The sequence below is a fragment of the Vulpes vulpes genome, chromosome X (genome assembly GCF_048418805.1).
Source record: "Vulpes vulpes isolate BD-2025 chromosome X, VulVul3, whole genome shotgun sequence".
NCBI lineage: Eukaryota > Metazoa > Chordata > Mammalia > Carnivora > Canidae > Vulpes > Vulpes vulpes.
Genome location: NC_132796.1, coordinates 77,624,159 through 77,632,037, shown reverse-complemented (window position 1 = coordinate 77,632,037; position 7,879 = coordinate 77,624,159). Strand labels below are relative to the sequence as shown.

The 7,879-nt window shown below is 44.0% G+C and overlaps 2 pseudogenes; both read right to left on the bottom strand.

Moving 5' to 3' along the window:
- Window positions 1–911: 911 nt before the first annotated feature.
- On the bottom strand, window positions 912–2,358 carry LOC112932019 (uncharacterized; annotated as a pseudogene).
- Window positions 2,359–3,088: 730 nt separating this feature from the next.
- On the bottom strand, window positions 3,089–7,458 carry LOC140596117 (large ribosomal subunit protein eL8-like; annotated as a pseudogene).
- Between the last annotated feature and the right edge of the window lie 421 nt (window positions 7,459–7,879).

Here is a 7,879-nt window from a genome sequence, read left to right as displayed (position 1 = left end):
TTGAATACACTCACAATGATGCACAACCATCACCACCATCTAATTCTAGCTTTATATCTCCTCTCGCATTGGTCATATATTCTTCTAAATGAAATGCCACCCATATTGAAGGGATCAGGCACTGTCAGGCCAAAACCTTTCAAGTGTCATAGAGTTGGACAGTTTGATATATTTCAAACACATCAGGTCAAACAATATGATAAAAATGGACTCCTTTGTGATGTTAGCATTAAGCAGTCACTTCCCTTTCCCCCCTCCCTCCAACCCCTGGCAACCACCAATCTGCTTTCAAGGTCTATGGATTTATCTATTCTGGACATTTCATATAAATGGAATCATAATATTTGACTTTTTATGTTTGGCTTCTTTCATTTAGGTTTCAGGGTCCATCAATGTTGTAGCATACATATATCACTACTTCATTTCTTTTAATGGCTAAATAATATTTCATTGTATGGACATTTTGTCTATCCATTCATCAATTCATGAATACTGGGGTTGTTTTCATTTTTGGTTAATAAAATCATGCTACTATGAACATTATGTACAAGTTCTTGTGTGGATATATGTTTTCATTTCCCTTGGGTATATACTTAACAGTGGAATGGTTGGATTATATAGTAATTCTATGCTTAACTTTTTGAGGAACTCCCCAACTATTTTCTATAGTGGCTGCACCATTTTATACTTCCACCAGCAGTGTATGAGGGTTACAATTTCTCCACATCTTCACCAACACTTGTTATTTTCTTGCTGTTTTAATAAATTATAGCCATGCTAATGAGTGTGAAATGGTCTTTCATTATGGCTTTGATTTGCATTTCTGTAATGACTAATGATGTCATGTGTTTATTGGCCATTAATATATCTTCTTTGGAGAAATGTTTACTCAAATCTTTTGCCCATTTTTTTTCTGGTGAATCTTTTAATTCATATATGGATAGGTTTATCATTTTTACCAGTTAACATTCTCATTGATATAGGTCAATTTACATTAACCATTATTATATGACATGAAAGAAGCACATGGGAAAATCAAGTAGAACACAAGACTTAAACTTTAAGTCAATAGTTTGCTGTTTAGGAAACATACAAATAAATACACTTAAGCAGAAACAAAATACTGTACTCAGGATAACAGCATTGCAGAAAAAAATCTAAAGCTGAAGATAAAGATCTTAATTTTACAGTATGTATAATTACATAATTTATTAAAATTAATACAATTAATATACAAAATAGTGACACAGTAGTCATTAAATTTGATAAGCACTTTACAGAAATGTTAAGATGGCAAAACTATACTAAGCAGTATCTCATATCTCCATCAATGTCTAGCTCACTAGTTCAGACTGAACATTGACTCTCCGAAGCACTTCTTCATGCATGCAAAAAACAGGACTAACAGGTTTAATCTGTTCTTCTCCCAAAAGTGAAAATCCAGCAATTCCAAATAAAGTATGAAAAGGATCTACCATGTCTCCTGGTCGGTCTGCAAATCCTCCTGTTTCTTCATCTTGACATGCTAAAATGAAACTTCGCAGTTTCTATCAATCCAATGAAGCCTTCCAATTATCTTTAGGGAAGCCAACACCCACCACGAATAGCAGACATCTGGTAACTTCTCAGGCCTTCCATTGAGTCCACCTGATGGTAACTGTCATTCACAAAGCCACCAACCGAGTAAATCAGAATTTACTTGATGCAACTGGCTAGTAATAGCCAGAAATCCTGTGCAACAATAGATCTGCCCAGCATGGGATTCAGAACCTGGCCTGCAACCAAATCCACCATCAAAGTTCATACACAATAAAACAAATTAAATTGCCTTTTCCACATTAATAGCGTCTAGCTTCCCCAATAGAGCCAAGGTTGCCACCGCACAAAAAGAGAATCTTGTATCTATTTCTCCCCATATATCTCCAGCAAAAGAACCATATTCTTTCTGTAAACTCTGAACATATTCCACAACTTTATTTACATCAATAACAATACTATCATACAGAGTAAGAATCTGGGCAGCACTTAGAGTGTACAAAAGATGGGGGTCATGTCCAATACTAGCACTTACTCCACCACACTCATGTTGACATGACTTAATGAAGGTCAGAATTTCTTCTCTATTCATCCGATGTAGTTGTCCCATCAGATCCATTACAGTCAGACCCCAATAGATCCCACTCATTCTCAAATATTCAGACATACAGTATTCATAATCATCTTTCTTGGAGCCATAGGATGCAATATAATCCGCATGCTTCTCTAACAGCAGCGTGTCAGGTGCATCTGACTTGATGATAACATCCTTCTGCGGTGTGCCCATGACTGAGACCGGAAAGAGCCTTTGCCCATTTTTTAATTGAGATGTTTGTCTTTCTGGAGTTGAGTTATAAATATTCTTTTATATATTCTGGGTACTAGACCCTTTACAGATATGATTTGCAAACTTTTTTTGCATACTGTGGTTTATTTTTTAACCTTCTTGATAATGTCTTTTGATGCTCACAATCTTTAATTTGATGAAGTCCCATTTATCTGGGTTTTTTTTCTTTTATTGCTTTGCTTTTGATGTGATGTCAAAGAATCCATTGCCAAATCCAAGGTCACAAGAATTTACACACATTTTTTTTCTAATAGTTTTATAGTTTTTAGTTCTACATTTAGGTCTTTGATCCATTTTGAGGGGTTTGTTTGTGGTGTGATGGTTAATTTAATTTTAATTTTTTAAAAGATTTTATTTATTTATTTATTTATGAGAGACACAGAGAGAGAGGGGCAGAGACACAGACAGAGGAGAAGCAGGCTGCATGCAGGAAGCCTGATGTAGGACTCGATCCTGAGACTCCAGGATCACGCCCTGGGCCGAAGGCAGGTGCCAAACCGCTGAGCCATCCAGGGATCCCCTGGTTAGTTTTATGTGTCAGCTTGGCTGAGGCTATGGGAAACCCAGATATTTGGTCATTGTTCTGGGTGTTTTTGTGAAAGTGTATTTATATAAGTTTAATATTTGAATTGGTAGGCTGAGTAAAGCAGAATGCCTTCCCTCATGTGGATGGGTATGAATAGAACAAAAAGGCTAACCCCTACCCTAAGTGAGAATTCTTTCTGCCTTCAAATTGTGATATTGGCTTTTTCTTGCTTTGGGCATCAAACTGAAACACCTGATGACTTCAACCAGCTTAGCTAGAGCTCCTTTGTCTTCCAAGTTAACCTGTATGAAAGTGACAGTGGTGCAGGTCCTCCTGCAGACCAGATGGCCCCAGCCTGGCCTTCCCCATGATAATTCAGTGGGGAACCCCCATCTTACGACACAGGACAGGCAGAAGACAACCAGCTCAATGCAATCCACATCATGTGCAATCACTACCAGCTGAGACTTCTTGTTTTCCACCAAAGTGGTGACAGTGTTAACCCCAGCTTGAAGGACAGGTGGCCTTAGTAGGGAACATCCCCTTTTGCCCATAGCTTTTTTTCTGACCCCAGGTCAACAATCTCTGCTTCCTCTCTTGCTTTGTCTCTGGTCTGTACTTGTGGGCCAGCTTAAGTAGTTGAGTAGCTGTTTGGTGGTCCAAGGCCTGGGTGAACTGGTTAATTGTAGGAGGCACTTTTAGATGTTTATAGAGAATAGCCCTTTGCTGCTACAGCCGGATGTAGTGGGGGCATTTGACAAAATGGGTGAGGTCCCTTTTGGGCTGGATGTCCTGTCCAATGCCAAAATTCTTGGGCCTTTTCTCAAACAGGGAATTGACTACCTTCTTGGTCTCATGCTTCTTCTCAACAGCAGGGCAGGAGCCATCTTCTTCCCCTTTGCCTTCTTTCATTTCTGCATCTTGGGTTGCTGGAGGAGAGAGTATCTTCAATCTTTTTCAACAATATTTTGTTAGTTTTAAGCTTACAAATATTGCACCTCCTTGGTTAGATTTATTCCTAAGTATTTTATTCTTTTTAATGCTTTTATAAATGAAATTGTTTTCTTAATTTGCTGTTCAGAATGTTTATTTCTAGTATATAGACATACAACTGATGTTGGACCCTTGCTCACAGGTGCCAACGTGTCCCGGTGGACGCCCCAGAGACTCAGACCCCAGACAGGCAGATGCAACAAGCAAGAGGGTTTATTGAACGTTTGCGCAAACAGGCTCTCCGCCTCAGAGGTGGCAGAGCGCCCCGATTAGCAATTACAGGTATCTTTTAAAGGCAAAGAAAACGCGGGAGTAGCATAGCATTCGGGTTATGACGTGATTGATTTCTTTGAAGGTCAACACGACCATGTTCAGGGACTTTTCCAGTCAGGGCGAGGCGGGGGATAGTTTTCTTATCTTGGAAAAACAGAATGTTTTCGTTGCTTGAATTCATGGGAGGCGCCTGGATGGGCTGCCTCAGGGTTAGGCCTGGGCCCACTCACGGGGGGGGGGGGGGTTGTGGGGGTTTCTTCATTCCCTCCTCTTTGTTTGGATTGATTTTAACCTTAAAATCTTAGGGAACTTTTTAGCAAGAGGGTCAATAGCAGAATCTAGTAAGTCCGTCACTGGTGGGGGACCTCCATAGAGAATCTCGTAAGGAGTTAGTCCATGGCGCGTGGGAGTGTTCCAGACTCGGAACAGGACCAAGGGGAGGAGTTGGACCCAGTCTCTAGTGCCAGTCTTCAATGTCAATTTGGTTAGGGTCTCTTTAATTGTTCTATTTATTTTTTTTTTACCTGCCCTGAGCTCTGGGGTCTGTATGCACAATGTAATTTTCAATTTATCCCCAGTAATCTGGCCACCAACTGACTTACCTGGGAGACGAAGGCAGGGCCGTTGTTGGACCCTATTACCTTGGGCAGTCCAAACCGGGAGAAAATTTTTTCTAGGATTTTCTTGACAACCACCTGGGCAGTTTCTCGTCTGGTGGGGGATGCTTCTGTCCATCTTCCTGTGGGCCTAGTGCAGTGGCTCGTGCTGTTTCATCGGCCATCCTGTTCCCCTCTGCTACTGGGTCGTTGCCGTGCTGATGTCCAAGACAGTGAATTATACTCAATTTTTTTGCTGTCAGTATAAATGTTGACCTTTTTGTCCTTAGCCATTTTTAGGGCCTGAGTTAGGGCTATAAGCTCTGCCCTTTGAGCTGAAGTTCCAGGCTCTAGGGCACTGGCCCAGATGACAGTTTTTTTTAATTTACCACGGCCGCCCCGGCTTTACGTTCACCATTTCGTAGAAAGCTACTCCCATCTGTGTACCAGGTTGCTTCAGCATCTGGCATAGGCTGGTCCGTCAAGTCCCCTCTGGTGCCATGGACCTCGGCTAGGATCTGGTGGCAATCATGCATTATCAGGGAGGGGGACTTGGTTTCTGGAAGCAAGGTGGCCGGGTTTAGGGATGTAGCCGTTCCGAGCCGTATCCACTTGGAATTCAGTAACATGGCCTGATAATGGGTGACCCAAGCGTTTGAGAGCCATTGATCAGGGGGCTGGCAGATGACTGTCTCTATGGCGTGGGGGGGCCACCACAGTGAGGGGTTGGCTGAAGGCCAACCTATCTGAGTCTTTTACCAGGACTGCCACAGCCGCTATTATTCGGAGACATGGGGGCCATCCTGCAGCCACGCTGCCTAATTTTTTTAAAAGTATGCCACAGGCCTTTTTCAGGGTCCCAGTTTCTGAGTTAGGACCCCTTTGGCTATTCCTCGGCGTTCATCAGCATATAGCGCAAATGGTTTGGTTACATCTGGGAGGCTCAGGGGGGGCGGTCAATAAGGCCCTTTTTATTTTGTCAAAAGCCAATTGTTGCTCCTTTCCCCAGTGGTAGGGGGTGTTGGATTTCGTGAGAGGATATAGGGGAGCCGCCAGCTCTGCAAACCCGGGTACCCAGAGGTGGCAGAACCTGGCACTGCTGAGGAACTCTCGTAGCCCTCTGGCATTAGTTGGTGCTGGGATCAGGGCTACAGCCTTTTTGCGGCCCTCCGTCAGCCACCTCTGGCCTCCTTCCAGGAGATATCCCAGATAGGTCACTCGTCTCTGGCCTATTTGGGCCTTTTTGGCGGAGGCCCTATACCCCAGTCCTCCCAGTCTCTCGAGCAGGGCCCCCGTACCTTTTACACAATCCTGTTCTGTCTTAGCCGCTAGGAGCAAATTATCCATGTACTGCAGGAGGATGAGGTCCGGATGGCCAACTCGGAAGTCTGCCAAGTCCTGATGCAAGGCTTCGTCGAACAAGGTGGGGGAGTTTTTGAATCCCTGTGGCAGCCTTGTCCAAGTGAGTTGTCCTGAGAATCCTGTCTCAGGATCTTTTTATTCAAAGGCAAAAATAGGCTGGCTTTGAGAGGTTAACCTTATGCAAAAGAATGCATCTTTTAGATCTAAAACCCTATACCAGACGTGGCTCGGGGGCAAGGTGCTGAGTAAGTTGTAGGGATTCGGCACCGTGGGGTGTATGTCCTCCGCCCTTCGGTTAACTTCCCGTAAGTCTTGTACCGGCCGGTAATCTCCTGTGCTGGGTTTTTTTTTTTTTTTTTTTTTTTTACAGGCAACAGAGGAGTGTTCCAGGGCGACTGACAAAGTATTAAGATGCCCAATTGTAATAGTCTCTGTATATGTGGCCGAATGCCCTCTTTGGCCTCTTTGCTCATTGAATATTGCCAGATCGATATAGGGGTGGCTGAGGATTTTAGGTTTATAATTATGGGTGGCTGGTTAACAGCTAGTCCCATTCTGGCCGTTTCCACCCAGGCCTGAGGATAGTTAGTGAGCCATTCAGAATTTAGGGGCTGCAGGGACGGTGGAGAGTCCTCATGTAGCCGGTGTTCATCCTCTAGGCGCAAGGTCAATACCTGGAGGGGCTGCCCTTCTGCGCCAGTAATGGTGGCCCCTTTCTGATGAAAATAGATCTGAGCCCCTACTTTTGAAAGAAGGTCTCTGCCTAGGAGGGGGTAGGGGCAGTCTGGGACCAGTAGGAAGGAATGTGTTACTTGCCCAGTGCTCAGGTGGACCTTCCGTTCAGTTATCCATCGATATAACTTGCCTCCAGTTGCTCCCTGAACCCAAGACGTTTTAGAGCTCAAGGGTCCTTTTGCCTCAGTTAAAACTGAATGTTGAGCTCCCATATCAACCAAGAAGATCACTGGCTGGCCCCCCACTTTAAGGGTTATCCAAGGCTCGGGGGGGGGGGCTCCTGGCCCTGACACCCCTAATCTTTATCTTTTAGGGACAGAACGGCAATGGGCTTCTTCTTAGGTCCCTGTGTTTGGCCCTTCTTTGGACAATCTTTAACCCAATGTCCTTTTTCCTTGCAGTAGGCACACTGGTCTCGTTCAACCCGTGGTTTTCTTTTGTCTCCCAGGTCCTTACTCTGTCCTGACTTACTCTGCCCTGAGCCCTGTACTATGGTGGCCAGTATCCCAGTCAGTTCTTTATTGCGTTTCTTTTATCTCTTTTATTCCCTCGTTCCTCTTGCTCTTTACGGATCCTTTCCTCCCTCTCCTCTGGGGTGTCTCTCTCTTTCTTTTTTTCTCTTTCTCTTTCTCTTTCTCTTTTTCTTTCTCTCTCTCTCTCTCTCTCTTTCCTCTCTCTCTTTCTTTTTCTCTCTCTCTTTCTCTTTCCTCTCTCTCTTTCTCTCTTTTTCTTTTTCTCTTTCTCTTTCTCTCTCTCTCTCTTTCTCTTTCTCTCTCTTTCTCTTTTCCTCTAAGTATACATACGGTAGCCCTCCATTAATCTTTCCAGAAAACCTGCCGGTGCCTCATCTTTCCCCTGCACTATAGCACGTACCTTTGCCAAATTGGTGGGGCATCGCCCTGCCCCTTTGAGACCCGCTAGGAGTACCTGGCGATAGAGACGGAGCCGCTCCCTACCAGCAACAGTGTCGCAGTCCCAGGTCGGGCGAACCAAGGGGAAAACATCCTCAAT